Source organism: Notechis scutatus, chromosome 3 (assembly GCF_049901735.1).
Source record: "Notechis scutatus isolate UNSWTSFEM ecotype Mainland chromosome 3, rNotScu1.2, whole genome shotgun sequence".
NCBI lineage: Eukaryota > Metazoa > Chordata > Lepidosauria > Squamata > Elapidae > Notechis > Notechis scutatus.
Genome location: NC_142011.1, coordinates 22,033,135 through 22,053,425, shown reverse-complemented (window position 1 = coordinate 22,053,425; position 20,291 = coordinate 22,033,135). Strand labels below are relative to the sequence as shown.

General features: G+C 39.1%; 1 long non-coding RNA gene across 1 annotated transcript in view; it reads right to left on the bottom strand.

The window, feature by feature from the left end:
- Nucleotides 1-20,291, bottom strand: part of LOC148131100 (uncharacterized) — a 58,232-nt gene that overhangs the window by 17,059 nt on the left and 20,882 nt on the right. The window contains exon 2 of the long non-coding RNA XR_015748320.1: nt 13,861-13,916. This is a non-coding gene — a long non-coding RNA (uncharacterized LOC148131100). The remainder of the gene's footprint in view (nt 1-13,860; nt 13,917-20,291) is intronic.

Below are 20,291 nucleotides of genomic sequence, written 5' to 3'. Positions count from 1 at the left end.
TGAGAATTTTGTGGTTTTCATGCATTGGTGAATAGACATGAGGGAATAAGCCAACTCTTCTCAGTTGCCCACTTTGGTGGAAAGCCATTTGTTTTGTTTTGTTTTTAATTAGAAGGACTGGATTGCAAAATTAAGAGAAGTGTGAGTACTGGTGTTGATTGCATTTCAGTTTGCAAAGGGTTTGGGCAACCCAACAGATTCTTCTCCAATTAATTAATTGATTCTTAGTATAAAATAGTGCAGACTTCATTAAGCTCCCAATGCTCATGTAAACCCTGAATCCAGTAATTAAGGAGCAAGGATGATTTGGGTTGCATGTAAGGGGAGGGATTTGCAAGCCAGTATAGAGGGGAGAAATCAGCCAATTACTTCAGCAATATGCTGTATAAGTGACATTCTTGAGTTTCAACAGATAATCCAGTTAATACATATAATTTTAAATTATCTTCATTGTCAGTAAGAAATATTATTATGTAAGAAGCAAGAACAATATTGACTTACGACCACAATTGAATCCAAAATTTATGTTATCAAGTGAGAAATTTGTTAAACGATTTTAGCCCCATTTTACGACTGTTCTTGTCACATTTATTTAAGTGAATCACTGAAGTTGTTAAATAAGTAACATGGTTGTTAAATGAAACTGGCTTCCCCATTGTTTTTGCTTTCCAGAAGGCTGCAAAAGGTGATCACATGACCCCAGGACACTGCAACCGTCATAAATATGAACCAGTTGTCAAGCATCCAAATGTAAATCACGTGGCCATGGGGAGGCTGCCATGGTGATAAGTGTGAAAAATGGGCATAAGTCACTTTTTTCAGTGCTGTTGTAACTTTGAACAGTCACTCAATGAACTGTTGTAAATCAAGGGCTACCTGTCTCTTATTTCATAGTTGTTGAAACTGACGCTGGAATTAATGCTGGAACCACTCCAGAGCACTTCCTATAATAATATTGGTATCTTCCATGCATCTGACTTTGAAGAGTTGGGGTTTGAAACTGATTTTGAAATACAACAAACCATTTTCAGGGCTGGTACAGATCAAAGTACATTCCATTGCATTCCACTATCTTGTCTTTTGCAGTAAAGCACTGACTGATGCATCAAAAAGAACAACCACTCCTTTGCTGATGAATCCCCAGAATTGTGCAACTGTTCACAAAGAAGAAAACAAATCTCTGTGTCTAGTACATTACTTGTTTTCAGCCTGTAACATAATATTCAATTCACATGATCTTCTTTTCCTGGGGTTAGAGTCAACCATCCAACCTTGGTATTAAGCCCTTCTTGGACCTTTGAGCCACACCAAGAGTGGCAGGACAGGTCACTTTCCTTCACTCTGGGTTTCTTATTTTTGTGAGCTTGTCAAATTCTATTTATTTTGAGTTTCTTCTGTTTTGCAAAAGGGTCATATTCAATTTGTTGGGACTGAGGATTTTTTTTAAGTTCTATATAAAAAAAATTAGCATGCATTTCTCCAAATACATCCTTTTGGTTTTGTAATTTTATCTAATAAAGCATTCACTCAAAAGCAAGACAAACTTGATGTTAAAATTGTCTCCCCTCAAAAAAGAAAGATAGAATATAGAATATATATACACAACAGAGACATACACTGCATGAAATGTGAAATGTTTCCATGTAATATGAAATACATCAGAACTCATTGGAGTTCAAATTAGAGATTGAAGTTCTGCAATATCATGTATACACACACACACACACACACACACACACACACACGGATGCACATATAGAAAGAGACACAGACACACTGACACACACACAAAAGCCCTGTAACACTTGCACTGGGCATCTGTATTTTTGTGTACATACACTATTATTCCCTCACTTTCTCCAAAGAAACCCCAACCAAGAAGAAGAAGAGAAGTTAAAACTTCTAGCTCCGGTCTACCAAAAATGGAATAACCATTAATTGGGGGTGTGGGAGAGGGTTATCCATATTTCATTGTTACTATCCAGAGGTGGTCCAGAGTGTTGTTGTTTTTTAGCTAAGATCTGGTAAACCTAGGTGAGAAGACAGGAGGAAAGAGAAGTGGAATGGGGAAGTGGAGAAAGATGAGGTGAGCAGAAGAAGCAACTGAATAGGGAAGGAAAGAGAGATAAATTCCGTTGAGGTGTCACAAGGAGGGTTAAAATTCAGTAGCATTCAGAGATGAGTCAGCTCCTTCCAAGTCACTTCTGAAGCTGAGTTCCAAAGACATCGTGATGTCTGCAGCCATTGGTATCTCCCACTTATTTGCTCAGTTTCAGCCACATATATTGTCAGTTTATGACTCCTTCAAATTCATAGACAACATTTTTGTGCGTGGGAGAATGGGGTGGAGAGAATCTTGCCTTCCTTCATAACTTACAGATTAACAGAATTGGAAGGGATCTTGTAGGTCATCTAGTCCAACCTCCCACCCAAGCAGGAGACCCTACACCATTTCTGACAAATGGCAGTCGATTCTCTTCTTGAAAGCCTTGAGTACTCCCACAACTTCTGAAGGCAAGCTGTTCCACTGGTTGATTGTTTTCACTGTCAGAAAATGTCTCCCTTATTTCCAGGTTGAATCTCTCTCCTTGATCAGTTTCCATCCATTATTCCTTACCTGGCCTTCAGGTGCTTTAGAAAATAGCTTGATCCCTTCCTCTCTGTGGCAGCCCCTCAAATGTTAGAACACTGCTGCCATGGTTCTTCTCTTCACTAGACTAGCCATGCCCAGTTCCTGCAACCATTCATCATATGTTTTAGCCTCCAGTCCTCTAATCATCCTGGTTGCTCTTCTCTGTACTTTTTCCCAGTCTCAACATCCTTTTTTATAGTGTGAACCTGTGAATTTATGTTATAGCTTTGCATTTTATAGGGATATGTGCACTTTTGTGCAGCTTTTCCATAGATAGCTAGATAGAATAGACAGAGAGAGATACAGAGAGAGATACATATGCTCCCAACTTTTGCAAGATATAGAAAACCAGGGGAGTAGAATCAAATGCTGTGCTGAGGTTTGTAATGGCTTAGTTGCATAAATGCATTTGCAAAAAAAGTATAAACAAGGAAAAACTCCTCCCATGTCTCCTGGGTAATTGCATGCCCTCCTGAATCAGTTTATTCCGTTCAGTTAGCAGACTTGGACAATTAGTAGAAATTAGGTATCAAAAGAAGCACCATAGTTTTATAGGCTTAGGGCTAAGAGTCAACCACTCTCTCCACTTTCAGCTTATATCTTGATGGTTTGTGACTTGCGGTGAGTTTTCAGTCACCTTTGATATACATGCATTAAACATTTAGGCAGCTTTACTGCCACAGCCTGTTTTTGTACTTAGCACTAAACTGGTTATCTAACTGGCTGGAGGCAAGCAGCCATATTTGACTCTGATAGAAGATGTCACTAAAAGAGCACAGTGAGCACACATCTTATTTTGGGATGCTAATCTGCTGGTCATACAAGGCTGATACAATGCAGTAGCTAACTGTTGGACCACATGGTTGAAATCAATGCTTTCAAGAAGAGATTGGACTGCCATTTGTCAGAAATGGTGCAAGGTCTCCTGCTTGGGCAGGGGGTTGGACTAGATCAGGTGTCTCCAACAGTGGTGGGATTCAAATTTTTTTACTACCGGTTCTGTGGGCGTGGCTGGGTGATCGTGATGTGGCTTGGTGGGCATGGAGTGGCTTGGTGGGCGTGGCTTGGTGGGCATGACAGGGGAAGGATACTGCAAATTCCTATTCCCTCCCCACCCCACTAACCTGCTTTCCATCTTCGTTCTCCTATGCAGGGCAACAAAAGAAGACCCAGCCAATCAGCTGAGACTTGGAAGTCAGAGAATAGATGAGGGCAGGGCCAGTCAGAGGTGGTATTTGCCGGTTCTCCGAACTACTCAAAATTTCTGCTACCAGTTCTCCAGAACTGGTCAGAACCTACTGAATACTACCTCTGATCTCCAACCTAGGCAACTTTACGACTTGTGGTCTTCAACTCCCAGAATTCCTCAGCCAGCAAAGCTGGCTGAGGAATTCTGGGAGTTGAAGTCCACAAGTCGTAAAGTTGCCAAGGTTCAAGAACCCTGGACTAGATGACCTACAAGATCCCTTCCAACTCTGTTAATCTGTCTTTTCTGACCAGCCTAATGGATGCCCCTATTTCTGAACATCTTTTGTATGGCTGGCACAATATCCCCAGAAAACAAAAAAAATGAGATCGGGGTGGGATGCTGCCAGTATAACAACCGGTTTGGTGATCGTGTGCATCAACATAATGCAAAACCTACTTTGTTACTTTGGGGGAGCAACACAGCTGACAAGTGGCAATCCGTTCTTCCATGCTAATCAGCTGGGACAATAAAGGTCAGTACAGCGCAGGGGCAGGTGGGTGGGCCCACATGATCATCGCAGCGTACCAGTTTGGAGACAGCTTATCTTCGGAGCAAGGGGTTCACCTGAACCGGTCCGAACCGGCAGAATCCCACCCCTGAATGAGATCCCAAAGGTGCTTTTTTCAAGAGGCAACTGGACCTTCTGTTGTTGTTTTTTCTTTGAAGACGTTTTGCTTCTCAACCAAGAAACTTCTTCAACTTTGACTGGATGGTGAGGAAAGTTGTAAGCTTTATTAGTAGTTTTGCAATGTTAATTCAGCGCCAGAAAAATAAAAACAGATGGCTGATGCTTCATTTAACATCTTTATAAACATAATAAGTAGATTTTATAAACCAGTTGTAGATTTCTCCAACATGGAGCAAACTCGGACAGAAACATGTTGCAAGTAACTTCAGAGCAGAGCTCCAGTCTTCAACAAGCAAGTTAGTTTCTCTTTTACTTTAGTTCAGTAGGCAAACAAGAGGAGAGAAGCAGTTTCATTTTCAATAGACAGACTCAGAGCTCAACATAGCTTCAGAGCTGCAGAGCTTAACATAGAGCCACGCCTATGCTACTTTTAGTTTCAGTTTCCAGCCTAGGCTAATTCTAGTTTCAGTTTCCAAAACAGTTCTCATTGGCTGATTTAGTTGCTATGCCTGTTCATTGGCTGACCTTGTTATCATGCTCCATTCCAGTTCATGAATATAATCTGACAAGCTCCTTGGATTAGAAGCAAAACATCTTCAAAGAAAAACCAGAAAGTCCAGTTGTCACTTGAAAACATGGACAAACATGAACTGAGAATCTTCACAGACATAAAGAAATAAGATTTTTTGGGAGGGAGAATTGTTTCTCTGGGTCCATGAACCCCATTAATGGATCAAGAGAAAGAGTCTCCCTCAATTTTTTTTGAAAATCCCTCAAAATTTGCCCTTTTGTGGTTCCAATGGATTGATAAAGCACGGATGGAATAGTTGCTCATCTCGTAAATGAGTGATTTTATGCACCCCCTTTCAAAATGTCTGAGCAATATATAGCAGAAGTGAAGCCAGTTTTAATTCTTCAATAACTATATTTGTGCTTGTTTTATTCAGGATAGATGTTTTATACCAGCACCAAGATGCCACTGTGGTGCTGAAGAAGCATAGTGTTATAAGAGATCCTGTCTTTCTGTCTTACAACATGCACGTATTTTGTTTAGTAGCCACTTGAAGTTACAATGACACTGAAAAAGTGACTCACAACCAATCCTCACACTTATGACTATTGCAGCTTCTCCCCACAGTCATGTAATCCAGATCTGGGCACTTGGCAACTGGTATGTATTTATGATGGTTGTAGTGGCCTGAGGTCCTCAACTGCATTTCTGACCTTCCAATAAGCAAAGTCAATGGAGGGATGCTTAATGCTCCCATGATTCTCTTAACAGTTGTAGTGAATCCCTCAGCAATATTGTTGAAGAAAAGGTCTTAAATTTGACTGCAACTCACTTAGCCTTACTTGGCAATGGAAATTCTGGTCCCAAATATAGTCATACATACCTGTGCTGGAATACTCTATAAAATAAAGATGTCAACTCATAAAACATTCATGTGCCTGTTTTAGTAGTTGCCATAAAAAGCCGGGGGGGGTTGAAAGTACATTCCAACTCTTATCTTTAGTTTAGTTTAGTTTATTGCCATTGCGCCTCGTACAATTAAATGAAACACCATCTTCAGTGCACATCACGACCATAAAAATAAACACAAACACACATCCTCCACACTCCACACACTGAATTGAAAACCCCGACACCACACCAACACTGCACTATACAGTAGAATTCAACAGAGTTACTGCCCTTGGATAGAAGTTGTTTTTCAGCCTGTTTGTTTAAAAGACTGTAACTAAAATACCAGAGGTTTTGCCGGCGAATATTGGAGAATGTGAATGATGACACCCAGCCTCTGAACGTGCTCAATCTGAATTGGAGAATCTGGTTTATTAGACACCCGGGGGGGGGGGGGAGGAAACAGGGTCACAGATGACTGTAAATTATGTATGCCAGAGTTGGCTTCATACAGGGCAGTGCCAGTATGTCACCTCTAATGAATCCTTTAAAGTTGGTTGAAGTTTGGCTTGAGAATCATGATTTAATTAGAGCGATTGGTGGAATCTTGACAGCAAGTCAACTCTGGCATACTCTGGCAACTCTTGGCAATATTTTTAAATCAGAGGTGAAATGAGAGGTCCTTGGTGCTTTCTGAGCTTGCTTGTTTTCTTGCAGGGGTTTCATTGCCCTCACTAGGTAACATCACCAGTGCTAGTAAGGAGTGTTGTTTGCTGTCAGTTTATATTCTGGTGTCTTGGTTAAATCTGTCTATATTGTTGTGAAATTAAAGAATTTTCATCATCCTAAGAAAACCAAAATACGCATCAACCCCAGAAGAAAAAACAGGAGTCATCTACAACATACAGTGTAAACAACGGCAATAAGCACTATGTAGGACAAACAGGCAGAACACATCTCTAAACACCAACTGGCAGTCAGAAGGCATGACAAAAATTCTTTAATTTCACAACATATAGACAGATTTAATTGCCTATATAATAGTTTCAGTTGGGAAAATGTGACAATCCGTGACCAGGCCAAATCCAAAAATGCCAGGAATTTCTAGAAGCCTGGCACTCTGACCAATCAGCCATCAATAGGCACATAGACATTAACAACATCTAGAAACTATGCAAAAGAGATAATCAACTAGCCCCAAAGAGAAAAGGATTCCAGCACCTCTCTAACAGTAATCGGCCCCCAGATCAGCATAGATTAACTCCAAGGTCAATTTCAGACTGACAATCAAGTAAGCAATAACCCAATCAAGAAATGGCCAAAAAGCCATCAGTAAAAAGCCCAACCAAAGAATCTCTAAGACCACCTCCATCCTCACACAGACAGGCAAGTCAGCAAAATATAAACTGACAGCAAACAGCACTCCTTGCTAGCACTGATGATGCCGCCTAGTTAGGAGTAATGAAATGTCTGCAAGAAAACAAGCAAATTCAGAGAGCACCAAGGACCCCACACTCTATAAAATCGCAGTGATGTTAAAAGCTCAGCAGGATAATGGCAGAAGAAAGATTAATTCATTTACTCTGGTTCCAATTCTAACACCCTTGGCCTTTCCATAATGATCAGGGCAGTCTACATGGAGTATGAATTGTGTTGAAATACCCATTCCTCCATGGCCTGGAACTGCAGAAACTTCTGACACCTAGAATTCACATTGTGTTGATTTCACAGAAGGTTCAGCTTGTGTTCCACAGAATGTAGGCATAAAGCTTGCTGCAGACTTCTCAAACACCATAGGGAGGTTGAGGGTCTTAAAGGCAAAGATGTTAGATAGGGGTTGTCTGCATTGGTCCATACTTCTTTTCCAAATTGCTTTTATTGTGCTCAAAACAAATCATCAATTAAGTGACCTGATTTCACACTGCTTTATTTTGGCAATACTTCAAGGAATTCTGCGCCTTGGAGTCCACAAGTCATAATGAGGCCATAGTTCTCCACTTCTGGTCTTCAAGGGAAAGGCATTATATCACAGCACAGTTATGCTATAACCTGGCATCTCCATGGAAATGTTATCATGCACTTGCCTTTTAAATCACACATAAATCTTTGGGGTACACCATGAAACTTAACATGCAAAGTGGTTCTTGGATCTTAGATGAAGAGAGGAGATATGGAGGACCATAAGTTTACAGTTTCTTTCTTCTCTCTTTAGACTACAGAGGGAGGGGGAACTATGGTCCTTTTATGACTTGTGGACTCCAACTCCCAGAATTCCCCAGCCAGCCATATTTTCCCGCCTACCTCTGCTTTTAGACAGTAAATCTAATAAGTCTTAATATATCTCTGTTGCTAATTTGAACCAAAAGAAGAAAAGCAAAACATTCAGGATGAGAAATTGTTCTTTCTAAAATGACCCTGAGTTGCTCATCATCATATAAGAAGCATGTGTTCTTCAGAGGCTGCAGTGATTAGCTCAGAGTGAATAATGCCCTAATGGTGTCTCATGGCAATGGACTATATGCAGTGAGGGAGGTGTATCTAGGGAGAGGAAGGAGATAGGCTGCAGGCGTCATCTCTTTCCTGGAACCAAGGGGCTTCACTTCTCTTTTCTTTCCCTATCACTCCCCTGACAGGAAGACCACTTCCACCCAAAGCCCGGATGCCAAACTGTTGACACACACACACACACACACACACACACACACACACACACACACACACTCCTCAAGGCTTGCACAAGTTTTCAAGGGGTTCTCCTCTCACTCAGTCCTCCACCTTAATGGAGCCCTGCTGCTCCCTCCCACTGCCTGATCTCTTTCTTCCTCTTTGGCGCCTTGCTCTTGCACAACAGAGACGAAACCAAAATTGAATCGTGCGAACAGTGGCCGGGGGACTCCAGAGAGGAAAGGGATATCTGCAGATACCGCATCACTGGGAGGAGCTGGGGATGGGCAGTTCTAATTTACGGGATATCTTGTCAAGCTTTTGCTAACTGTGGCATCCTAAAAGCTTGGTTCACATCCGCTTCCTTAAAACAGTAGCAGTCACTCTTGTGTAAGGACTTTCCTGGATGATATTCATCACTTTTTATTCCCAACTAAAACTGAAAGCTCTATTTCATCAAAATTGAAGGAGGTGGAGGACCAGGTTCTTTATTTGGAACTTAGAGCAGAAGTTGAGGAAGTCTTGTAGAGTTTAAAACATTTCTGCATTGTTAAGAGTCAAGGTCCAGTAAAAACGGGAGAAATGCCATCAAATGGGACGGATTTGCCAAAGCAGAATCTGTGAATCATGACGCTTTTTGACATACTGTAATAGCAGTTTGAATATACAGGAGCAATTTCTATAAATGTGGAGTGCTCCCTGAACTTGGTTGCTTTGCTTTGTAGACGTTCCATTACCCAACTAGATAACATAATCAGTGCACTGATTATCAACTATGATGAGGTTACCAAGTTGGGTGATGAACTTTCTGCAAGTAAACAACCAAGCTCAGAGAGCACCAGGGACTTCACAGATCATGTAAGCAACAGGGTGCACTTTCTCTATAAGTGGGCAGATCAACAGACTTGAACGAAAATCACACACCCAAATTTGCATCCCATGTGGATGTCATACTGTTACAGAAATCCATCTTTTTGCACAAGGCTTGGTTTATAAGATGAGAGCCAGTAGTATCTGATTTCTTTGTCCATAAATACAGATGTGCAAACTGAGAGACTACTGTTAGTAACCAAGGATGAAATAATTGTTGTTCTCAAAAACACATGGAAAAGACTTTGACAAATTTTATTTTTACTTAGAAACCATTGTTGGGCTATTCCCCCCCCCCCCCCAAAAAAAAAAACCCTGAAAGAAATGGTAAGTTATTTTAGGATATGGTGATTAGAATTATATTCATGAAAATAATTAGACATATGTTAATCTTAGAGTAAGAGTTTGATTTATTTTTTATTTATATCTGTAGAAAATCAAATTGGAAGTCACTTTTTTCTATTTTTATTTTCTTTCTTTTTTTTGCTTGCAGTTTCACTTTTTCTACTTAACTGTAGAAAAAGACAATGTTCAGGATTTTCCCATTCTTTCTGAATCCTTTTTATTAAAATCTTGTTACAGTGGCAAAAGGCTTTCTTCTATGCAGCTTCCAACCAACCACATTTCTTAAAATGTTTTGGGAATGAAGTGACATCATAATTCAGCAGAATGCTATCAAAATATTTTGGGAAATATGGTCAGGGGGGACAATACAGGGATTTCCCTATAGTCTCACTGGAAGTGCTGCTTGGGACGCTTTGAGAAACTCCAGATCACTCCAAAATTTTCTCAAAGAGCAGCCAGTAGATAAACCAAGGGTGTCCAACACTGGCAACTTTAAAACTTGTAGACTTCAACTCCCAGAATTTCCCAGCCAGCATGGGGTGGCAATGGCTGGGGATTTCTAGGATTTGTCCACAGGTCTTCAACGTTTATGATGATTCTCAGTCATCCAGGTCATGGTTGTTCCAAAGGTGCTTTTCAAAAGGCAACTGAACTTTCTTTGTTTTTCCTTGAGGAGAAAGCTAATGACCAACCTTCAGAGTGCCAGAATATAAATGTTTCCATTCCCCACCATTCAATCAGAACTGAAGAAGCTTCTTGAATGAAAAGCAAAGCATCTTCAAAAAAAAAAAAAAAAGCAAAGTAAGTCCAGTTGCCTTTTGAAAAGCACCTTTGGAATTTAGGTCTTAAAGTTGCTAAGGTTGGACATCCCTGAGATAAACAGGAAAAAAGTAGTCTAGTAAATGATTCAGGGCTAGAAGAAATCTTTTGAAAGGAAGAAAATAACAGAAAGAATCTGTTTTGTTATCTTCTATGGAAATTTGGAAGGTTTGATGGTTTATTCCTTTTTCAGATTTTAAAGAAACCGGAGAAAACCAATCCCTATTTTTGGAGGACAAGAATATTTGAAGGAAAACTAAGATGGGAATATTTTATTGCCTGAGTCCTTTTCCAGTTTCTCTTTACTTCCAGGTATTTATTCAGGCATTTCACCATTTTATTCCACTGAAAAGATAAATATTACCAGTATTTTGATTACACCATGCATTAATTCCACCATTAATCCCAAACAAAATAAAAATAAATTTATATATAATGTCTAAACTTACTTGGCATTAAAATTTTCAGTGTCTTTTCTACAATATAATGCACTTTTAATAGAATTTGATACACCATCGATATAAAATAAAATAATAAGGACTACCAGAACTATAAGCCTTAACAAGATTAAATGCAAAATGTTTGAGAAGATACGTCAATAATCTACTCAGGATAAAATTGTTTGAGTTAGCATTCTAAGATCTAAAATGTCTTTGGTATATTAACACCCTGATAACTCTGAGATAAGATCTTGAGTTAGTCTTAAATCAATACTGCTTTAACTCTTCCTTGTGTGTTGCCTTGAAATAAAAAAAAATTTCAATGATTCAGCAAATATCAATATGGAGTATTCAATTTTGCTTATCTTTTGCATACTCTAAACCACTTAATAAAATCTATAAAACAACAAACTAGATGCACATGTTAGAACAATAAAAATTTTAATGTCATTATCAACAAAATCATTATAGACTGATTATGAGGCCAGATTAAGATAGCTTTTTAGAATTTATGCTGCTAACATAACATGTTGGGCCCATGGAGTATTTAGTAACAGATATTTATATGTGTGTCACAGGCACAGGTTCTTGCTGCTTTCATTAAACTGACACATGCATTAAACTGCATCTCAAATGATCCATCTATTAAAATACTAAAGTTTGCAGATGATACAACAATGATTGGTCTCATTCGAGACAATGACGAATCCGCATACAGACAGGAGGTTGTACAAATTGCCTTGTGGTATAACCGGAACAATCAGGAACTGAATACACTCAAAACTGTAGAAATGGTGGTAGACTTTAGGAGAAACCCTCCCATACTACCACCTCTTACAAAACTACATAAAACAGTATTAACAGTAGAGACCTTCAAATTTGTAGGTTCTATCATATCACAAAACCTAAAATGGACACCTAACATCAAAAACGTCATCAAAAAAGCACAACAAAGAATGTTCTTTCTGCGCCAACTCAGAAAGCCCAAACTGCCCAAGGAACTGCTGATACAGTTCTACAGAGGAATTATTGAATCTATCATCTGCACCTCTATAACTGTCTGGTTTGGTTCTACAACCCAACAAGACAGACACAGACTCCAGAGAGAAATTAGGACTGCAGAAAAAACAATTACTACTAACCTGCCTTCAATTGAGGACCTGTATAATGCAAAAAGAGTCAAAAAGAGGGCTGTGAAAATATTTACAGACCCTTCACATCCCGGACATAAACTGTTTCAACTCCTGCTTTGAAAACGATGCTATAGAGCACTGCACACCAGAACAACTAGACACAAGAACAGTTTTCCTGAAAGCCATCACTCTGCCAAATAAATAATTCCCTCAACACTGTTCAACTATTATAAAGTCTGCATTACTATTACTATTAATCTTCTCATCACTCCTTATCACCCATCCCCTCCCACTGGCTGTAATTTTGTTGCTTGTATCTTATGATTTATATTGACTGTTTCCTAGTATGATTTGATTGCTTATTGTACCCTATGACTATTATTAAATGTTGTACCTAATGATTCTTGACTCTTGATGAATGTATCTTTTCTTTTATGTACACTAAAAGCATTTGCACCAAGACAAATTCCTTGTGTGTCCTATCATCCTTGGCCAATAAAGAATTCTATTACTATTATTCTATCTATTACAAGCAGCACCATAACTTTACTCCTTTTGTACATGTGAGTGACAACACGGCACATGTATGAAAGATATGTGGGGCTTATGTTCTGATGGTGCAGCACTGCTTTCATCATTCTGTCTACCCTTGTCATTCCCCCCAGATGCTGCTGATAGATAAATAGACAGACAGACAGATCCTGTATAGAGATAAATATAGAAATAGAGATGATAAGAGTACACCAGTTTAGTGTACTTGTGACATTGGCTATTTACTTGTGACATTTTGCAACAGTCAGAAGTGCTTTACAAGTCATGTAGCTCCTTTCTGAAGATGTCAGAGTTTTGAATGGTCATTAAATGAGGACTATCTATATATAAACAGGTAGGATAAAAATCTAATATTATTTATTTATTTATTTGATTTATATAGCCATCAATCTTATTTTTACAATGACTGTAGATGGTTTGCAATAAAAATGTGAAATATATAAAACGTACAATATAAAAAATAAAAATAAAACACATTGCTGCCTGGCCTTATCCAAACCTATTATCCACATAGCCAGAAGAGATCCATGCATATTTAAATGTGTATTTAAAATTTGTATCACCCCTTTCTGCCCATAAGACTCATAATGGCTAATACTTAAAACCAAAAAACATTTTTAAAAAATCTCCTGAGAAGAAGTTCTTGAATGCTTCTTTAAATGCAGAAAAATGGGGACTGAACACTATTCCAAGATAAAATTATTCCCAAAGTTTCATAGCTTAGGAACAATGTAGGAAGAAGACATGTTTGTCTGTTTGTCTGTATGTCTGACAGCAGAACTTGGAAATTCAGAGGTGGCCTCCCCTCTTGAACTGAATTATGGAAAGGTTGCTATCAAGATAGGCATTATTGATAAGAACACCACCTACCGGTATTTAGAAGAAGAAAACATGAGAAAAGATGGAAAAATACTGAAAAACTCACAATAGATTGTGAAGATGATGAAGTTAGCAGAAATAGTAGAAATGACCTTTCTGACCAGGGACAAGACAACAAATACTTTTACGAAAGACTGAAAACCTTTCATGGACTATTGCTGAAAAAAATGATTTTTTCCTCGTTTGGTGATTTATGGATTAAAAAGTATGGTTACATTAAAGATACTCAGAACATAGAATCACTGACCTGGAATAGGTGTACTTTTTAGGTTTGGAATCTTCATATTCACCTCCAGCAAAATTCTGCAACACAATACAAACACTGGGTATATTCTGGAGGGATGTTGCTCATTTGTTTGGTATAAGAACAAATGAATTATGTTAGATCGGGTACAAAAGAGACACGAGACCAGTGCACTTCAAGCTCTTTATTTTATGTTAAGATCTGTACAAGATCTTGGAGCCGCGGCAGCCCTTCATATAGGGATTGCTCGCGGCTCGTCGGCCAATGACAGCACTTTGAATCTCCCATGATCGGCTCGGCCAATCACGGTTGATTCTAAGTGAGCCAATCACAGTTGTTGAGTCGGCCAATCAGAATGTAGTTCGTGTGGACCAATCAGAATTTACCTTTTGGAGTATGTTAATACAGAACAAATTAAATAATACTTGTTAAAATAATGGTGTTTTTCATGAATTTATGTAGGTTGAAGTGGCCAAAGGGCCTATGTCCCTTCTTTATAAATTTGCAAACTTCCTGACTTTCCACTTTTCAAGTAAGTTTTTTGTTGTTATTGTTGGTGTGGGAGTATTTTTCCAACTGGGCAGAGTAAACAATCAAGGTGGCTCCAGAGTGATGGAAGCATTTGGAAGAAAGATGCATGGATTGCTTGTATTCTCTATTTCAGTGTTTCTCAGCCTTGGCAACATTAAGATGAGTGGATTTCAGTTCCCATAATTCCCCAGCCAGCTATGCTTTCACTGTCATGAATTCTGGCAGTTGAAATCTGTCAACCTTAAAAATTGCAAAGTTGAGAAACTGTGATTCTGTGCACCAATGTAATCCAATTCTGTAGTTTGAATGATTATGGAAAATTAGTTTCATCCATTTGGCAAAAAAAGTTTTTTTTGGAGCAAAAATCTTTCTAAACCATCAAATTAATTTCTCACAACAAAATCTTTGCACACCCTTAATACAGAAGAAAAGACATGAAATAAGCAAAAATAGTCACTATTCCACAAAAGTAAAATTAAAAATAAAACATCACTAAGAGAAACTTGAAAGCCATTTTCAAGCACCCTGATAGTAAGAGAAGAAACAGAAAAAAATATAAAACTGCGACGTATTTTTTCAGTATGGCTTTAAATTTTTGTTCTCAGTTTTGGACAATTAGATGTTAAAGGCAAGCAGCAATATCTGCTCAAGACTTCTAACAAGGGGCCATCAAGCCTGAAGTGAAAATTCTCCACAACTCTAAGATAAATTAGGGAAGTCCTGAGTCCAGGGTGCACAGTGACCTTCAACATTTTAGCTGGCTTACAATTATGTGTATAGAGATGAGAGACCTTGAGACTGGTGTGTCCAACACTAAGTCTACATTAGCTTCTACTTCCATTGATCTGGAAGCATAATACTCTAGGTCAGGGGTGTCAAACTCAAGGCCTGCAGGGTGATTCCCCCCTGCGGGGTGCTTAGATCTGGCCCATGGGGCTGACCTGGAAACTGTGAAGGACCGGCCCGCCACCAAAAATGGAGCATACGGCCCTCCTGAGCTTTGTTTTCACTGGCAGATGGTTGCAGGAAGCTGCCGCAGCCGAAAATGGAGCTTGGGAGCCCATTTATTTGTACCTATTTCCTGTATTCTTACTCATGTTTATACTTATACCTATTATCTTGTAAGCGATTGACAAATAAAATAAAATGAATAAAGATAAAATAAATAAAATAAATTTTCTCTGACAGAGTGCTCAGGCCATTACAGGCACCCCCAACACGAAGGATGTCAAGCTAGCCACGCCCCCTGGCCACGCCCTCCCCCAGCCCCCTCAAGGTCAAACACAACCCTGATTGGCCCTCAATGAAATTGAGTTTGACACCCCCTTGCTCTAGATCAGGGGTGTCAAACACAAGGCCCGCGGGCCAAATCCGGCCCGCCAGACCTCGTCTGATGGCCCACGGTGCCGCCGCCAGCCTTGCAGCCTCCCCTTTTTTTTTCAATGAATTTACTCCGTGCCTGCACGGAGTAAATTCATTTTAAAAATGGCTCAAGTAAAAAAAAAAAAATTTACTTACCTTCCGGGACCTGGCCCGACTTCTTCCTGCCCCGCACTGCTCCCTGGGTGTCGCACGTGACGTCATCACGTGACGTCCTCCCGACATCTCCAGGGATCAGAGGAGCACGCGGACGCCGCGGAGAGGAGCAAGAAGAAAGAAGTAAAAGAAAGAAAGAAGTAAAAGGTAAGTAAAGTAAATGGAGGGGCAGATGGCTGGGCACTATAAAAGGGGCAGATGGCTGGGCACTATAAAAGGGGCAGATGGCTGGGCACTTTAAAAGGGGCACATGGCTGGGCACTATAAAAGTTAAAAAAAGGTAATGCCTTGTGTTTTCCATATGTTTAATAAACAGTGTTTGGCAATATTTGTATGTTTAAAAAAAAATTAATGTTTGTTACCAAAAAACATTTTTCAATACATTGTACAATAATTGTACATTTGAATATCTACTTGTCATTATTCTGACTATGTTTCTGCTTTCAGAGCTAGTTATTACTTACATTATTACAAAAAACAGTAATAATTGAATGCAGTGACATTAATTTATGATAATAAAGAGTGGACACATAGACCTACAGATACAACCGGCCCTTTGATGGGGACCAAACTGCTGATGCGGCCCCCGATGAATTTGAGTTTGACACCCCTGCTCTAGATGAACATTCATCTTTATGGGCAGGGGAAAGCAGCAATGAATACATGCTATAAAAGTTAAAAAGGAGAAAATGTTAAATTGACAGTGCATTCCAAGCCCAGAATAGGGAGGAGGACCTTTTGACAAGCCCCAAATCCACTCAGCCTCAAGCATTTTAGCAAACACTGGATGCTTTCTTTGCAATTGTGCAATAACGAGGCCTCTACTGCTATTGTCTCAAGATGAGCAAGATTGTTTCTGTCTAGTTTTGGCTCACGTGGCAACTCTCATTACTCTGATTTATAAAATCTGCTTTGGCATCCAATCCACCTGTATAAGGCATAATAAGGCAATTTGCCCTCCCTTTTCCCCTATGGTTGTGATAAGCCCTGTGGGTACAAGGAACGTGTGTGAACATCGCTAAGAATAACAATGGCGGTACTGTGGCAGCAAAGAGAGGAAGGAGTGGAGCGTGAACAATGGGACCCATTATTGCCAACTTCAATCATTCACAAAGTGTTTGGGAAGATATCTGAATGGAGTTTATATTACAGGTCAAAGTATACATGCCACCTGCAAGAGTTGTTTCAAAAATGCACCCAAAGTCGGCCTCAAGTATCCTCATAGGAAACACCCCTTGGCACTGTTTTGATTCTGCTGTCCAAGAGCAGCTGCATTAAAAATTACCTAATACTTTTTTCAAGTCAACTAAGCCAGTGACCATCATGAGATCTTGCAAACACACAGTTTATGACCAATATGATGAAGATGTCCTTTCTTTTCTGTTCAAAATATTTTATCACTCATAGCATTCTGGGTGATTCTGAATTCTACTTTTTAAGTGAGAACAACTGCCTATTCATTTTCTCTGCCGTGCATCATTTTACACACTTTTCTTATTTCTCCCTCCCCCCTCTTAGTTTCTCTTCCCCACCCAACTACAAACAAATATAACCCCTTTTCTCCTGAGAGCTGCTGGTTCAGCTTACTGTACTTGATCTAATTTTCTGTTTCTGCAGAAAGTGTGACACTTTCTTTAGTGGCCGGTTTTGTGCAGTTTTCTTATTTGGCAATCGAATTAACCCACTTTGGGGGGTTTGCACAATATGCTAAATATGCTAAATCATAATCTATAATCTATTCATACAAAGCACCAAGCACGTGCACACACACACACTAAAACTAATCAAGCTTCAGAGGTTGTGCCACTGGGCCTTTAATCTCTTTAACCGTCTTGTGTAAGCCTAGCCACAAAGTGCTGCAAGATTGGTCTTTTCAGTCATCATAATTTGGGCATTATGATTGTTGTTATTATTATCATTAGCTACATTTCAGCTTTTTCTTTGCAATATTTGGGGTAAAATACCCTAACCATCTCTTACCCTTAGAGTCTCAGCATCCACAGTGGCCTCTGCTGGCTTCAGAGAAACAAAACAGCAAAAAAAGGTTAGCAAGAATGAGATATTGGAGAACAGCAGTTCTGTTCTGCTCTTACTTGTCCATTCTTCTGTCTCCTAAGCCCTTTCTGCTGGCTTCTCTGAGTGAGCCTGGCGTCAGGAAGCTCACCTATCCTCTGGTTACAACTGGCAATTTCCCGAGTCACAAGAAAGGACTCCTTTTTTTTAACAGCAGTCTGTTGTTTTTAGGATTTTATGTCTTCTTTTAGGATTCTTAAGATTTTTGAATTTTCTGCTTTTGGAATATTTGGAAGCCATCTGACTTGTGACTCATAAGAAGAGGAGCAATTAAAGATGCATGCAGTTGGCTGATTAATCAATCAACAACAAAGGAGTTAAAGTGTCCCATGCTGGCAATTGTACAGCTGTATTTGTACAATTGTATTTTTATTTATAGTTATGGGCCCTGGGTTATGAGTCTGCTCTGTTTTAGAAACAGCAGATGTATGAGCCACATCTAATGCTTTATCATCAAAAGTGTAAATAAGTTTTCTACTTGGCTTACAAGAATTTGTTTAAAAGAGTTTAAATCTGCTCTCCAGTATAGCTGTTGCTCAGATCTGAAGTTTCCCTCCCTCCCCTAGCTTGTAGGTTTGGGAATGTTGCAAACCCTAAAGAAACTAATAATTTTATACTAAATTCTTCACTTGTGGAAGCTTAGGTGTGGCAACTTTCTTAATTTGTGTTTCAGTGTTTTTCAGGTTTTTGCAACTTTTCTTTTTTTGGTTTTGCATAAACATTTATCCATGAGTTTCAACTCAGTTTTAAGATCTACCTCAGATTCATTTGTTTTTGAAGCTCATTAATCACAACAATTTTTGACTCTGACCTGTTGGGCCAAAGGTCTTTCTTTTCCTATTTTTGAACCACCCAGCTGCTTCATTGTAATTTTCCAAATTAAAAAATATTTTTTGCCCCTACTAAAATACAGTTATATGCAAATCTTGCTTCAGTACCAGAGGTTTTTTATTTTTATTTTGGGGGGTTTATGGGATACAGATATTCACATTTTCCAGGACCAATGCTAACACTCAAAATTTAAAGCATGATGGAAACAATTACATATAATCAAGATTTTTTTTTAATTCTGGAGTACTTCTGGAGTAATCCAGGTCCTCCTGTGTTTCTCCTTTCCCTTGATTTCCATGTTTGTCTCCATATTTATTAATTTCCTTAATGAAATATTTTTATTTAAATTTTTATTTACAAACCTGTTTGTTTTGTGTTCAGGTCCTGAAGAGCCTTATTGTTCAGATTATTGTTCTTTTCATCTTTAATATAAAAGCTCAAAGTTTAACATTCCAATTTATTTGGGACATCTGTTTTTTTTTGGGGGGGGCAAGTTAGTATCTAATTGTGCTTAAGCAACATGAGTCTCTCACCTCATTTTTAAAATTGATTAAAAACTGAAAATGTTTCTCTGGGTATCTGGGATCTATAGATGCCCTCTCTCTTGTTCAGAAGCAAGCGATATTGACATATTTACTTGTGATAAGCAAATAAGTTTTAATTAACAAATGCAGGCAAACTATTCTTTTATCTCAGCCTTGAAAAGTATTTTAACTCAACTCTCACTTGCTGTGTCATTATTTTTGGTTTCTAGAAAAAGGAATGAATCCCAGCTTGGTAAGTCCCAAATGTCAGCTGTTTCAAGTTGGGCAGCTTGGTAAAGCCACAAAGCTGGGTTAGAATAGAATAACAGAGTTGGAAGGGACCTTGGAGGTCTTCTAGTCCAACCCCCTGCTTAGGCAGGAAACCCTACACCACCAATGGTTATCCAATCTCTTCTTTGAAACTTCCAGTGTTGGAATATTCACAACTTCTGGAGGCAAGTTGGTCCATTGATTAATTGTTCTAACTGTCAGGAAATTTCTCCTTAGTTCTAAGTTGCTTCTCTCCTTGATTAGTTTCCATCCATAGTTTCTAGTCCTGCCTTCAGGTGCTTTGGAGAATAGCTTGACTCTCTCTTCTTTGTGGCAACCCCTGAGATATTGGAACACTGCTATCATGTCACCCCTAATCCTTCTTTTCATCAAACTAGAGATACCCAATTCCAGCAACCGTTCTTTATATGTTTTAGCCTCCAGTCCTCTAATCATCTTTGTTGCGCTTCTCTGCACTCTTTCTAGAGTCTCAACATCTTTTTTACATTGTGGCGACCAAAACTGGATGCAGTATTCCAAGTGTGGCTTTACCAAGGCATTATAGAGTGATATTAACGCTTTGTGTGATCTTGATTCTATCCCTCTGTTTATGCAGCCTAGAATTGTGTCGGTTTATTTGGCAGCTGCGGCACACTGCTGGCTCATATT